Consider the following 15,270-nt stretch of genomic DNA (forward strand, 5'->3'; position numbering starts at 1 on the left):
TGAAACTCCCATAAGTCGTATCTCTCTGAACCATTTGATCCAACTCACGCAAAGTCTGAGCTGGAGGCAAACTGTTTAAATCTGATTCAATCAATTATCTCCACTGCTCATGCATAATTTAATTCAACTGGTAAGTGCACATGCGGTGATGGGATAAGACTACATTTCCTGCGACTCAATGCGTTTTGAACCGTCACCGCAAACGCACTTACCGGCAGGTGTTGGAATCACATTGAATCGCGGGAAATGAAGTCCTTCTGCGCACCCATTGACAGATCAAGACTGCGTTTCAATGCGATTCAATGAAGCCGGTAAGTGTGGAAGTAATGGAGGGTAGGGGAGTGGCGTTACGAGTTAGGAGGTGATTAACACAAGTGGGTTTGATAGGAAACTGAATAGGACTCAGGTGAATGTACGACTTAAGTGATTATATGAAGATGAGGCTTCTGCGAGTTGTACTGTACCACGAATTAGAGTCCAGAATAGTTATTCATCCCCCAAAAACTACAATATTCAACGAGGCCTCCCTCAACAACGATAACAGGTACTTACACAGCGCCTTTCACATCAGATGAGCTTCTCAAAGGGTAGGACGGAGATGATTTGGTTCTTTTTAAATAATTTATATGAAACATATAGTTCTTAGTTACACTTTTGCAGGTTGCAGGCGGGAGCGTTCCACCTGCTTACTCTACACCTCCAACTTCCTAAAACACCTTCCCTTCTTCGTTCACCTCCCCCCCCCCACCCCCGCAAAGGCCCGTCAGTCCCTGCTCACACTGATACTCACGCTCTGTGCGGTTGTCCGCACCTCCAAGGGCAGCCCAGCTTGTGGTAGCCGGCTGCGGTTTGCCCGTCACCATGCTCTCAGTCTGAGCGGTCACTCCCATCGCTGCAGCATGGATGGCCTGAGAGCCGGAGTCTTGGAGGTCCGTTCTTTGTGCCACGGCGCCCGTTTCCCCAGCGTCCGTGGGTGGTGTATCTGCTGCCTGTTCTGAACCGACCCCCGTCTCTGCTGGAACCGGAGCGGTTACTTTCCTCTCGCCTGATTGGTCCACTCGCTCTGTGGTCTGGGTGGCGGGGGCTATGTCGTCCTCTGTCTGTGCGGAAACCTTTGAATGCATCTCTGTCCGTTTCTCACTTCTTCCTGTTGGTCCTTCCACAGTTGTCGATCTCGCTGTACTTCCTGTCGATTCTGCTGCGCTTCCTGTCGATCTCGCTGCGCTTCCTGTCGATCTCGCTGCGCTTCCTGTCGATCTCGCTGCGCTTCCTGTCGATCTCGCTGCGCTTCCTGTCGATCTCGCTGTGCTTCCTGTTGATCTCACTGCGCTTCCTGTCGATCTTGCTGTGCTTCCTGTTGATCTCACTGCGCTTCCTGTCGATCTCACTGTGCTTCCTGTCGATCTCGCTGTGCTTCCTGTCAATTCTGCTGCAGTTCCTGGCGATCTCGCTGCGCTTCCTGTAACTTCTCTACTTGCTTCTATTGATGATGTACTTCTTGTTACCAAAGAAACAGCTGTTCCTGTCTCTTCCTCGATGGGAGTCCATGTTACATTCCTGATCTCTGCGGAATAACAACAACAACAACAAATTAAGTTTGTAAAATGCCTTTCACGTCGGGAGGACGTCCCAAGGCGCCGTACAGTCAAGGATCCGCATCTGATCTGGGGTTGGGATCAGGATGGGTAGAGGGCAGGGAGGGTGGGGGTAGGAGAGTGATTTAATATGGCATTTGATGCAGTGCCTTATCGCGTCTCAAAGCGCTTCACAGAACATACTGTCAAGTGAATTGACTGTGTATTTTGTGGAAGAAATGCGGCAGCCAAGTGCGCACCACAGTGTCCCGAAAACAGTCACGGATTGAGTGACCAATTTTTTTGGGGAGGGATTATTACTAACTTACTGCTAGATATGTGGAGTAAGGATACTTGCCTAAGGTTTCGCCCCACCTGAGAGTCGAATCTGGGTTCTCTCTACGCAGTCGGACACCGCTGTTGTAATTTTGGTGCCCGCTATTCCCCAGTAACTCACTCAACAGAAAACACAGAGCTGCTTCACCTCCGGTACTGTCACCAGATGCTGTTAACCTTCCACAAAACATCAAACACAGCTGCAGCGTCTCTTGACAGCAGGATGGCTTGCTGACAATTATAGGAAAGCTCACTGTCAACGCAGGTGCCTGAAGATGCCTTTTTATAGCATCAAAACGTGATGTGTGTAAAGCACATCAACAAAATTACTTGCGTTGATATCAGTCACCTTTTACATAGAATAACGCCTCGAAAGCGCTTCGCATCAATCGCCACGAAAAAAATAATAATCCTTGCACTTGGTATAGTAACGAAACTTGCCTAAAATTTTGCCTCACTCAGGAATCAAACCCGTGTCCTCTCGCTTGCGAGGCGAGCACTCGTGTCAACATGCTACAGACCTCCCCAAATGCATTGGTATCTTTGTGAAAAAAAATGTTAATGTTACATACAATCTGAGGAAAAAAAAGGTGTAGATATTGCTTCTCGGGGTAATTCCACAATATCTCCTCCGCTTTGGCAGCCTTCAGCCCACACAGTGTGATCAAACCTGACTCCCCTAAATTCAGTGGCAAAGTTAATTGCAAAACACAAAGCATACAGCACCCCAGGGAATTGAGGTGCCTGAGGGTTAAACTCAGCAAAAACGTTCAGTAAACACCTGTATCTAAAAAAAAAGGTAGAATGTGTTGGAGATGAAAGCAGGTTTTCCTCCAGTTCTGATTCTGGTACAATAGGAAGCTTTTCAGTGAGTTTACCTGGTGGTAACGGCTGTTCTCCAAGGTGAGGGTCCTCCTCCTCAGTGGAAACTCCGTTCGTCTGTGCTAACTCGGGATACGCTCTCCACACGTTGCCGAAGAGTGCGATCGAGATGCAAAGAATAATCCCTTTCATGTTCCTGGCCCTGAACGAGATGTGCCTACGCCTACCTGTCGCGTGCGTGTGTGTGTCTGTGTGTGTCTGTGCGAGAAACAGATCAGCTGCCTGGTGCTTGTGTGTGTTTCACTGACTGCTTCTGACAGATCATTTTCCACTACCCGCGCAGCACGTCCTGCTTGTCATCGGTGTATCTTCAGCCACAAGCAAAACATTTGCACAGTCACACAGAGTGATCCGGCACTGAAGCAGGCCAAATGGTCTGTGCCGGTGTTTCTATTCCACACGAGCCTCTACCCCTCCTATATACACCTGTCTATTTCCTTCTCCCACATGTACACTGAGTTGGTATCCAAGCCCTTGCCTCCAGATCAGACAGCGCTCTCGATGACAAGTTGTGCTGTTTTAGCTGGTTAGACTCCAGCAGTTATTCCAATGCACACTCTGGGGTCCCCCCAAGCCTTGGCTCTTGCCAACCTGCGCCTAATACTTTCCGTGATTAGGTAAACAAGATGTGTCCCTCCAGGGAGAGAGTGCGCATTCCATTCCAACAATCTATCTCTGGGATTTCCATGTGGGATGCTTGGAAATCTCAGTTCGGTTTGGATACTCTTAAGCACGGTGATGGATTTCTGCATGTGTCAGTCAACACGTCTGACCCCAAAAAATCAGAATGTCTCACCCAAAGGATGGTGTCTCTGGCAAAGCAGTGCTCCCCCAAGTACTGCAACAAGTCAAGGTTCCAATGTGGGACTTAAACCCACAATCTTTACGACAAAGGTGCCTATTGACGCCTTTTTTTTGGTCACCTTCACACCCAGGAATCATGGGAGCCAGATAAAAATATAATAATTCTTGCATTTGATATAGCGACTTATCACGTCTTTGAGTGTCTCAAAGCGCTTCACAGAATATATTGTAAAGTGAATTGATTGTGTATTTGTGGGTGAAGCGCAGCAGCCAATTATGCACAGCAGCGTCCCACAAACAGCCGTGACCAGGACAACAGGAGAAATTTCCTTCTTGTATCAGATAGTGTCACAGTTTGTTTAACTGAACAGGGCCTCAGCATAACGTCTCATAAATAATACTAATCTTTGCACTTAACAAAGCACCTTTGGTACAGTACTTCATTGGGCTAACGGTAACGTGTAGGGACTGTATTTTGTAGGAAAAGATGGGCTGCCAATGTTTGCACAGCAATGTCCCACAAACAGCCATGAAGTGAACGGACATTTTTATTTGGGGCAATGTGGACCTGGACACCGGGAGAAACTCTTTTGTTTTCGAATAGTGCTGCGAACAGGCGATAGGGACCTCCGTTTAATATCTCATTCAACACCTCCAACAATCCAAAGCACCCCCTGCACTGCATTGGAGTGTCAACCAAGACTGTGTGAGTTCAAAGTCCTGATGTGGAGGTTGAACCCACAATCTTCTGAATCAGAGAGTGCTGCTGACTGTGCCAGGCTGACATAAAATATCAGCAGGTGAAGGAGCATCTGAGATAAGTTTAAATAACAATAATGTGCATTTACATAGCTCCCTTTATGTGGGACAGGTGACCGTAAGAACAGTCCAAGCAGAAGATCTTCAATCGTGATATAAAAGAAGGGAAGGAGAGAGCAAGACGGAGGAATTGAGGGAGAGAGTTCCAAAGCTTCGGGGCATAGTGGCTGAAAGCACGGCCTCCGATGGTGGAACGGAGAGGACAAGGGACAAGCAGGGGGCCGGAGCCAGCCGATTGTGGCAGCAGGTAGTGCAGTGGGGAGAAGGTAGGAAGGTGCCAGCGCGTGAAGGGATTTGTTAGACGAGTGAGAGGATCTTGCAGGTGTTTCAGGTGAATAGAGTGAATGAACCTCATCCAAACTGTAGCAAATCATCCTGAAGAAAACACTTCCAAAAAGGCAGCACTTCCCGAGTCCTGCCCTGGAGCGCCAGCCTGTAATGCTGAGCCATTTGTGAACATATATTTATACTTTGGATCCTGCTGGTATTTCTGTGAAGTGATATTTCCTTTAAAATGCCACCTCTTTGTTCTTCGTACCCCCCCCCCCCCCCCCCCCCACCGGAGTCATGTTCTGCCACTGTCAAGCGCTCTGGGACACTACCCTGACTGTGGGGCACTATATAAATGCAAGTTTGTTGTTGATGATGAAATCATCACAACTTGCTTAGTGTGATGTCAGCAGACATACAGCACATTACTCATTACCAAACGTCTTTTCACATGAGTCAAATGTGTCAACCAGTGCAAAGAGTAGGTAATACACTCACACTATTGTGTTTCCAGGTACGTTTATAGGGGTGGGTGTGTTCAATATACCTGTATTAGATTAGTTCACTTTTCTTTCATAAATACAACGGACCCTTTGAAATTTCATCTAAAAATAGCAGCAGTAAGGTTTCTAAAGGTTATTTACCTGAAACACTAATCCATCTCTGTTGTATTAACAGGGCAATATGGAGCCCAAATAGTGGGGTAATCCTGCCGCTTTATAAATCATTGGTGCAACCGTACTTGGAATACTGTGTGCATTTCTGGTCGCCGCAGTACCAAAAGGATATTGCAGCGATTCACAGAATACGGAGGAGGGCAACCAGAATGATTGAGGGGATGGAGGGACTGGACTATGAGGAACGATTAAGTAAACTGAGCATGTTCACGCTGGAAAAGAGAAGGTTAAGAGTCGATATGAATCCTGTTTTTAGGGTTCTAAAGGGACTGGATAACGTAGACCATGATAAGCTGTTTTATCTTGCCCAGAAGAGTAGAATCAGAGGAAATAACCTGTGATTAAAGATTTGATGAATTCAAAACAAATCTGTGGAAACACTATTTCAGTTAGCAAGTAGTAAATATATGGAACAGGCTGTCAAGGGAAACGCTGGAAGCAGGAAGCGTCAATTATTTCAAAAGCAAATGAGATATTTTTTAGGAAATAATATCTTGGGATACAGTACGTAGTTTGGGACATGAAACGTGCAAGCATCTGCCAGGATGGAAGAAGGCGAACTCAATGGACCTTGGTCTTTCTTGGTATCAATAATTGCTTATTGTTCTCCTCCATTGATCATTAATGTTTAGAAATATGTATACAATATATATGTCTGGGGAGGGGAAGATGATTCTGAATAAGTGCTGTGCTTTCTGTTGACTGTGCTACCATTATACAGTCACTTTACTTAACAGAACTTTATGAAGCATTGCATTTGACATGGTGCTCTGGGATGTTACCCTGCATGGAGGGCACGATATAAGTGCGAGTTGTTGTTGTTGTGGTGGTGCCTTATCACATTGTTGCAATGTCTCAAACAGCATCACAGGATTTTACTGTGAAGTGTGGTGATCGTGTAACTTACGTTCTGGATGTTATAGAAGCTATATCAAATGCAAGAGTTATGATTGTAACAAAACAATTTATAATAGTAATCCTTGCGTTTGATACAGTGCCTTATCCCATCGTTGAGACGTCCCAAAGCGCTTCGCAGTGCGTATATATATATATATTATTATTAACATATGCATGTTTTGTGTGTGTGTGTGAGAGAGACAGAGTGAGTGAGAGAATGGGAGGGAGAGAGGGCATCTCAGTAAGTTCTGCCCTCGCTTTAAAAATGAATGCTGAGAATGAATGCATTTTACATCCGTAGACTGATATTTGCCACACACACACACACAGGTTACCTTTAAGAGTTTCTCGGGGATTGATTGACATGGGGTGGGGTGGGGGCGGCGGCGATTGACAGGTCGGTCACGTGGTGCGACCGCGCGGGTTCTGATTGACAGGGCGGGTGGAGGGAGGGGTGGGCGTGGCCAGTGAGGATGAGGTAGAGGGAGGAGACACCGCCGCCGATTTGATTGACAGGGCAAATCGGCGGGAGCGGAAGTGACGTCGCCGGCGCGCTCCGTGCAATGACCTCATCCCCTAGTGTGGGGATGACGTCAAATTCAAGATGGATGGAATCACTGCGGCGGCGCGGCGCCGCTAACATTTGCAAAGTGAATTATTTTTCATATAAAATATGCAATAAAACAAGCCGGGCGGGCATTCGTTCCCCCCCACCCCCCCACCGCCCCACGGCCGCTTGTATTTTTTTTGGGTGATTTCTCTTCCTCCTCAAAACTCTCGACAAGGCCGCGGTTGGGACGATTTTGACCCCCCGGAAAAAAAAAACAATTTTTTTTTTTGACGTGAGAACAAGAGATGCCCGAGATCGGAAGTTCTCCGACTCGCCTCGGTGTCGCGCGTGAGGGGGAAAGAGCGGCCTGTCCTGACGTAACTCTGAGGTGAGCTTGTCTCTCGCTCGCTCACAACTCGGCGGCGGCGGCGCGGCGGCGCCCTGGGTGTGCCAACTGCGCGTGCGCGGTGACGCGCGCGCTCGCGCGCGTGGGGCTCTCCAGCCTCTCGCTCGAGCTTCCCGTGCGTGTGCGCAGGCGCGTCTGGGGAGGGGAGGATGGGATGGGGGGGGGGGGGGGAAACGTGCGCCGCCAGAGGGAGGGAGGTACTGCGCGTGCGTGGGATCGCGCGCGCCTGCGCACGCACACCCTTCCAACCCTTCCATGTGCGCAGGCGCCAGTGTGCGTCCCCGAGCGACAGATAGACGGGAGATACTGCGCGTGCGCGAATAATTCCACCACCCCCTCCCTCCCCCCCACCCCCCCACCCACTCCACTCCCTGTTGGGCGTTCATTCACTTTTCAACAGCAATTTGCATTTATATAAGCGCCCATCCAGGACTGGATGTCCGACGGACATTCTGTCAGGACAGCAGTGGCCCTGGAGTCGAGGGCGGAGGCGAAGCGATAGAGTTGGGTGTCATCCGCACGCATGTGGAGCTTTGACCCCCGTGTCTGCGGATAGTGTCACCGAGAGGGAGCTTATGGATGTTGGAAGAGGAGGGGGGAACCCGAGGTCAGAGCCCTGAGGAACTTCTGCGGGTTAGCGTCCCGGAATGCTTTTCCTCTTAAAAAGTTTTTTTTCTCTGCCCGCCCGCCCGCCCTCGCATTGTGAGCAGGAGTAATCTTGCTCAGCGTTTGTGTGTCTGTGGGTGTATGTATGTGTATTTCCTTGTGCCCAGCCCGGCATTCCTCCCCCCACCACCCCCCCCACCCCCAAAAAAATCTGAGGGTTTAAAAATGTCCCTTGCATTTCATTCAGCTAACAACAACAACAAAATGACATTTGTATAGCGCCTTTCACATCAGGGGGATGACCCAAGTCGCTGGACACACAGTGTTTCGGACCTGAGCTGGGGTTTGGGGTCGGGGTGGATGTAGGGCAGGGGGTGAAGGAGAGTGATCAAAGGCACAGTTGAAGAGGAGGGTCTTGAGACATGTCTTGAAGGAGGCAAGGAAGGGGAATGGCTGAGAGACTGCTGGATGGAGTTAAAGAGGGAGGGGGCAGAGTGGCTGAAGGCCCACCCACCAACAGTGGTGCAGGCAAAGTGGGGGACGTGAAGAAGGCTGGAGCCTGCTGAGCGGAGGGAGCGGGCAGGTTGGTAGAGAATCACAGCGGTAGGGGGAGCAAGGCCACGGAGGGCTTTGAAGGTGAGGACCAGGATCTTGGAACTATATTCTCTGTGTTATGCGAAGCCAGTGGAGTCAGGTGAGGATGGGGTTGATTGGGTCATGGAGCCTGGTGTGGGAGAAGACACAGGCTGCAGAGTTCTGGGTGATCTGCAGCCTATGGAAGGAAGAGTTGGGGAGGCCGACAATCAGGGAGTTTGCATAGTCAAACCTGGATCTTGTGAATGAATGTATGTGAGTTTTGGCAGCCTGCGGTGTGAGACAGTGACAGACCCGGGCGATGTTGCAGATGTGGGGGAAGGCAGAGTGGGTCATGGCACGGATGAGGGATAGAAAGGATAGTTGAGGTTCAAACAGGACGCCAAGGTTCTGGACTGGCTCAGTGTGGTGGAGTGTGCATCCTTGGATGGTGATGCTGTCAGCGCCTGAACTGTGGAGGTGCTGACGGGAGCCAATCAAGAGGACCTTGATCTTGTTGACGTTCAACTGAAGAAAGTTAGCTTTCATCCAGAACTTGAATCTTGACAGACATTCTGTCAGAACAGCAATAACCCTGGATTTGAGGGTGGAGGCAAAGAGATAGCGTTGGGTGTCGTCCGCATACATGTGGAAGTTGATCCTGTGTCTGCGAATAATGTCACCAAGAGGGAGCATATAGATATTGAAGAGGAGGGGACCAGGGACAGAGCCCTGAGGAACGCCGCACAAGATACACTTACACAGTTTTGCACATCGTTGTATCTTTCAAGAACAAATTAGATAGATCTGTTAGGAAATAAAATTGTGTAGTCCTGTAGCTTAATAGTTAGAGCACTCGCCTCGCAAGCGAGAAGACCTGGGTTCGATTTACAGCATGGCAAAACGTTGAGCAAGTTTCCTTGTTTCGTATGCCTCTGTTTACCTAGCAGTAAGTAGGAACCTGGTTGTTAGTCGATTGGTGGATCGCTTTTAATAATAAATTGGTCACTCAATCCACAACAGTTTGTGGGACACTGCTGTGTGCAATTAGCTGCCGCATTTCACCCACAATAAATACACAAGTCAATTCACTTTACAAAATATTCTGTGAAACGCTTTGAGATGTCTCAAAGGCGTGATAAGGTGCTATATCAAATGCAAATGCAATGATTATTATATAGTTTGGGACATGACATGTACATGCGACTGCCAGGATGGTGGAAGGCAAACTGAATGGACCTTGATCTCCTTTCATCAAGCAATTATTTTGTTCTTATATATATCCTGTGAAGGCCTTTGAGGAGTCCTTCCCCACACAAAAAGATGCTATGTTAAATATAAGGATTATTCCTATAGCACCTTTCTATTTTGGGAGAAAGTGTAGAGAACATTTACAGGCTACTCTAGGTGGAATTCAGACTTCCAGAGTAACATTGCATTTATTTATTTCTACTTGTGGCAATATTAGATGTTGATTTATTATTCTTTGGACACGTTTGGACAAATTCCCTTTTAGCGTTTTGCCATTTATGAAAATGTTTGCAAATGTTTGCAGAGTCTCTTTAGGAGAAAAACAATTGTAATTGTTCATAAACATATGAACAAGGAGGAAAGCATTGTCCCGTGTTGAAGCGTGTTGTTAGCCTTTTACTTAAATTGTAAACATAGGCTATGTAAACATGAAATGGGTATTGACTTTAAGATTAAAGTTGCATTCATGATTCAGAGTATTGTAGGTGAAGTCACTATTCAGTTTGCCCTGAAGTAATTTTCAAAATTTTGTTTGCAACACCCACACATAACCATGAGTGAAGAGTGATTTTAAGAGCTGTTTCTAATTTTCAAAAGAGTTCTTGAAATGTATTTACTGAAAAACCTACAGCAGTGTTGCAGTTGTCTTTTAAGTGTAATAATATTCTCGCTATTGTCGGTCCTCTCTTTTCCTGATCTACATACTCTCTCCGCAACCCACTAACCCCACCCCCATGACACTATCTGCAGGTATGGGGTCCATTTCTATATTTGGATGACTCCCAACTTTAATTTGACTTTTTTTTTTTCTCCGAGCAATAATGTTTCGCCCTGCCCGGGAATCAAAGCTAGGTCCTCTCACTTGCGAGGCGCCTGCTCTAACCAGTACAATACAGGACTCCACAAGTAATTTCAACTTGGGATGCAATGCTTCAAATTAACCAGGGAGAAGTTAATGTTAAGCTACAATAAGAAAAAAATAATAATAATCCTTGCATTTGATATAGCGCTTTTCACGTCTTCTCGACGTCTCAAACCGCTTCACAGAATATTCAGTAAAGTGAATTGACTGTATATTTGTGGACAAAACGCGGCAGCCAATTGCGCACAGCAGCGTCCCCACAAACAGTCGTGGATTGAAAATGACCAATTTATTATTGTTTTTGGTTTTGGAGGGATTGTTATTAGGCTCTGTGTGGAGTAAGGAAACTTGCCCGAGGTTTCGCCCTCTGCCTGGAATTGAACCCGGGTCTCTCGCTCGCAAAGCGAGTGCTCTAACCACTGAGCTACAGGACTCCGATAAGCAACAAATCTACAGAACACCTTACAAAAATGATGGCGACGTGACTAAAAATAACAGCCATCTTTAGCCATGGTGCTCAACATATACAGGAAACAAACAAGGTGGAACAAAACAAATGTAACTAAAATTAACTGACAATGTGCAATATCACCTCAGTCTGTCTGGATTTTCTATACAGTAATTGTATAATTAAAAAAAGTTAGTGTTGATGAAGTAACACATGAGTTGTGCTTCATTCATAAAACAGCCTAAACAACTCAAAACTATGGTCATCTGGCTCCAATCTCAGTTGCCACATTATAGCTGCTGTTCACAATTGGCTGCTGGGTCTCTCCCACAAAATACACAGTAACTACACTTTACAGTATATTCTGTGAAGCGCTTTGTCTTGAAGACGTAATAAGGCACTATACCAAATGCAAGGATTATTATTATGATTATAAGCAAAATAAACACAGAAGGATTGCCGACTTTGTTAGCAAAGAGCAAACGGAGAGATTAGGAGTATTTCTTTCACGCTCAGAGCAGTAAGGATATGGAATATCCTATCGGGCGGTGGCCTTTTGGGCTGCACAATTGTAATTGTACATGTTTAAAATGTAATACTAGACTACTGTACTAAACTGTACAGTAAAGAACAACTTGCATTTATATAGTGCCCCTCATGCAGAACGCTTGACAGTGACTGAGCACAATGCTGTGCTTGTGAAGAGTACTACAGTAATCTTTTTTTGATTTGCTTATTTCAAATGGTAAGGAATAATTGTTTTTTTTTCACTTGACAAATTTACAAGTCATAAAAGAAAGCCTGACAAAATTAATACCAGTGGCTAAATTGCACAAATGTTATATGGTGTTGATTACAATAAATCTCTAATCTAAATAAGGAGGTGATAATAGAAAAACTCAACACTGTTTCATGACAACTCTTAGAATATCAATTATGTAAAAAAGTGTTATCTATGTTTAAAAACAGCTGTGAGCAGTCACATCAAACTTAGAAAATTCTGCAGCAGAGAATTACTAATTAAGCATAACTTTTTGGTAAATTTACACTAAAGTGAAGGATGCAAGTGTTGACATCAACAACAGCAAATTACATTTGTATAACGCCTTTCAGTCGGGAAGACGTCCCAAAGCGCTCCCACATAGCACAGTTAAATGAAGAATACATTTTTCCACTTCTAATTAATTTTAAATGTGGAAAGCTCGAAATGGAAGGGGGAAAGATTTCAAATGTGCTGGGATAAGTGTTCTGATACCCGAAGAAGGATGGGGGGAACCATAAATCTGTTTAACTGAGATTTTATGTTACAGATGTAATTTTACTCAACAGCTATTCTTGGCTGTTTCGGGATTTCCCCCACCCCCCCCCAAAAAAAAAAATCCAACACCTATTGCTTATTTGGTCTGAAATGCTGTACACTGTCTTGGGACGTCCTCCCGACGTGAAAGGCGCTAAACAAATCTAATCTTGTTGTTATTTTGTGAAGTTTCAGACTTATTTTGCTTTGAAGTCAACTCACCGTTACAATAATGATACACTTTTCAAAGAGCCACACAGAGTGTACTATGAAGTCAAGAGAAGCAAATTCAGTGATCAGGGTCAGTAAAGGAGGGAGGGGAAAAAAGATGAAAAAAAATTGTGTTAAAGTTGTTGCACCTTTTCCATTGTTGTTTAACAGCATTTACCCGTTGTTGTTTAACAGCACTTTAAAATCTTGTCTTTCAGAGCAACTTGGTGGTATGAGTTCCACAACCTGATGATAACCTTTTGCTTGAAACGGTTTATTCTAGGCCGCTTTTTGTGCTTCTAATAATAATTTGTTCCACAAAAATATACAGTCAATTCGCTTTACATTATATTCTGCGAAGCGCTTTGAGATGTCTCAAAGATGTGATAAGGCAGTATATCAAACGCAAGGATTATTATTATTATTATTCATTTGAAATTTAGGCTCCTAATTGTCAACAACAACATACCCATTTGCCAACCAAATTCTCTGAAGCCCCTTCCATAATTTTGACGTTCCTTGTGATTCTGTTGTATAGGTTTTGTTGAGTTCCCCGTGCACCCTGAAGCCATGAAAGCACAAGGACCATAGCATTCTAAGGGGAACTCTGCTTCACCTATTGATTTGTAATACCTGATTTTCCTTTACCACATCCTCACTAGTTACCCTGTTTGACTGATCTGTCAATACAACTTACAACTTGGGAAGCCATTTTTGAATGAATATTTTTCCTGCCAAGAAAGAATGTAATTTTTGAAGTGACATGCTGTGCAATAACCTTAACTCTTGTTAAGATAATAATAATAATCCTTGCATTTGATATAGCGCTTTTCACGTCGGGAGGACGTCCCAAAGCGCTTCACAGAACACACTGTAAAGTGAATTGACTGTATATTTGTGGGCGAACACGGCAGCCAATTGCGCACAGCAATGCCCCACAAACAGTCGTAGATTGAAAATGACCAATTTATTGTTGTTTTTGGAGGGATTATTATTAGGTTCTGTGTGGAGTAAGGAAATTTGCCCGAGGTTTCGCCCTGTGCCTGGAATTGAACTCAGGCCTCTCGCTTGATAGTCTTGGATCCATTTTCAATTTCTACAGATTGAAAATATCGGAGTATGTGAGTGATTGAGGGAAATTTCCTCTGTGGTTAGGTCCTCAAAATTGAATAGCACATTACCACACAGAAGTTGACTGTGATTGGCAGGCTATTGTAGATTTTACAGTTACCCTGTGTTTCAAGCCTCTTCGCCCACACTTTGACATTATCGTCTTCCTGCTTTTTGTAATCAGTTGCATTTGACAGCTACTCACTGTTATTGGAAAACAAAGCAAAGGGGGTAGACCAATAATTAGGCTCTTATTTTTCATCTCAGGGTAGATAGGGGGAGAGTATTCATGTGAGTTTCCATGAATTCTTGAGCTGTAATGGGATATTGCATTACTTATTTCTCGGTCATCACGTGTTCTTAAGTTTTATACCTTTATTTTTGCTGGAGTGAATCCGAGCAATAGATGTGTTGTGTGGAATGACACTGCGCTGCTGTGATATGAATGAGGACAGTGAGCACAGTGCTTCTAATTATGTATTTTCAAATTCATTCAGTAACCTTAAGTGACACATAATCAACTAGCTGGATTTCTAACACAAATATTACTGGAAGGTAAGAGTTGGAAGGTATGTTGCTAAATTCTGCTTCTGATATTTCGCTTATGTATTTTTGTTGTTAATTTTATTCGAAAGGTTTTTAAAAAATATATAAAGCCATGCTTCTATAATGCATATAGCTATGGGAGGAAAGTTCAAGATTTTCTGATAAATGGATGTGAAAATGCTCTTTTAAATCTTCATACAGAACTAAACTCTCTGAAATGTAGGACAGAGCAATAAACGGGTTGAACTTTACTCTGCAAATCTCATGAAATGGGTCACATTTCGGGGGAAATGTTCCAGACACGTTGAGCCATATACAGACATTGATCTAAATAGTTGTCAGGTGGAAATGGTCTGACCTCTTTCCTATTTAGTAGCTATTTCAAATGTAATGCATCAGCTTGTTAAAGTAATAGATCTCTCAATTGTTAAAGCAGAGTCCATATGTTCTTTTCAAATAGGATTTGGAGTGCAAGTAGGTGATTAGGATTAGATTAGACAATTTGTTTGGAGAAAAACATTAGGGTAGGCTTGAGCTTGATGACCTGAATGGCCTGTGAATGTACTGTAAGACCCTGATTCTATGATCTTTTTACCCGCCTCATCAATGAAACTATGAGGTCTAGAGTTGTGTGTAATTTCAGTGCCAAAGCTTAAATAGGTAGTGATCCTTGTTGGATGAATATGAAAGATGGATGAGGAGGAACTACTTCACATAGAGTGTAGTGAGATTGTGGAATTCGCTGATGAATCAGATAGAATATACGCATTTAACAGGAAGCTAGACCTTCACATTACGGAGAGAGGAATAGAAGGGTATTGGAGGGAGTAAGGAGCGAGTGGAGACTCGTGTAGAGTATAAACACCGGCATGGACTGGTTGGACTGAGTGGCCTGCTTCCACGCTGTGCATTCTTTGTAAATCTTTGAATAGTGTGAATCTTGCTTATCTTTTGAATCTTGCTGTGAATTGTGCTACAATTGTAATAAAAGAACAATAATCCTTGCATTTTATATGGCACCTTATCATGTCATTGAGATATCTCAATGCACTTCACAGAATGGGCTTTTTTTTTATTTGGGGGATTGTCGGCCAAGACAGTGGGACAATTGTAGCACATTGCATAATGTATTGGAGTGTCAGCATATACTAT

General features: G+C 44.6%; 1 protein-coding gene across 1 annotated transcript in view; it reads left to right on the forward strand.

The window, feature by feature from the left end:
• The first annotated feature begins 7,150 nt into the window (after window positions 1-7,150).
• Window positions 7,151-15,270, forward strand: part of zbtb21 (zinc finger and BTB domain containing 21) — a 30,125-nt gene continuing 22,005 nt past the window's right edge. Inside the window, exon 1 of the mRNA XM_007906702.2 lies at window positions 7,151-7,197. The gene's annotated coding sequence lies outside the window, so the exon portion shown is untranslated. The remainder of the gene's footprint in view (window positions 7,198-15,270) is intronic.

The sequence above is a fragment of the Callorhinchus milii genome, unplaced genomic scaffold, assembly GCF_018977255.1.
Source record: "Callorhinchus milii isolate IMCB2004 unplaced genomic scaffold, IMCB_Cmil_1.0 Scaffold4, whole genome shotgun sequence".
In the NCBI taxonomy this organism is placed as follows: Eukaryota; Metazoa; Chordata; class Chondrichthyes; order Chimaeriformes; family Callorhinchidae; genus Callorhinchus; species Callorhinchus milii.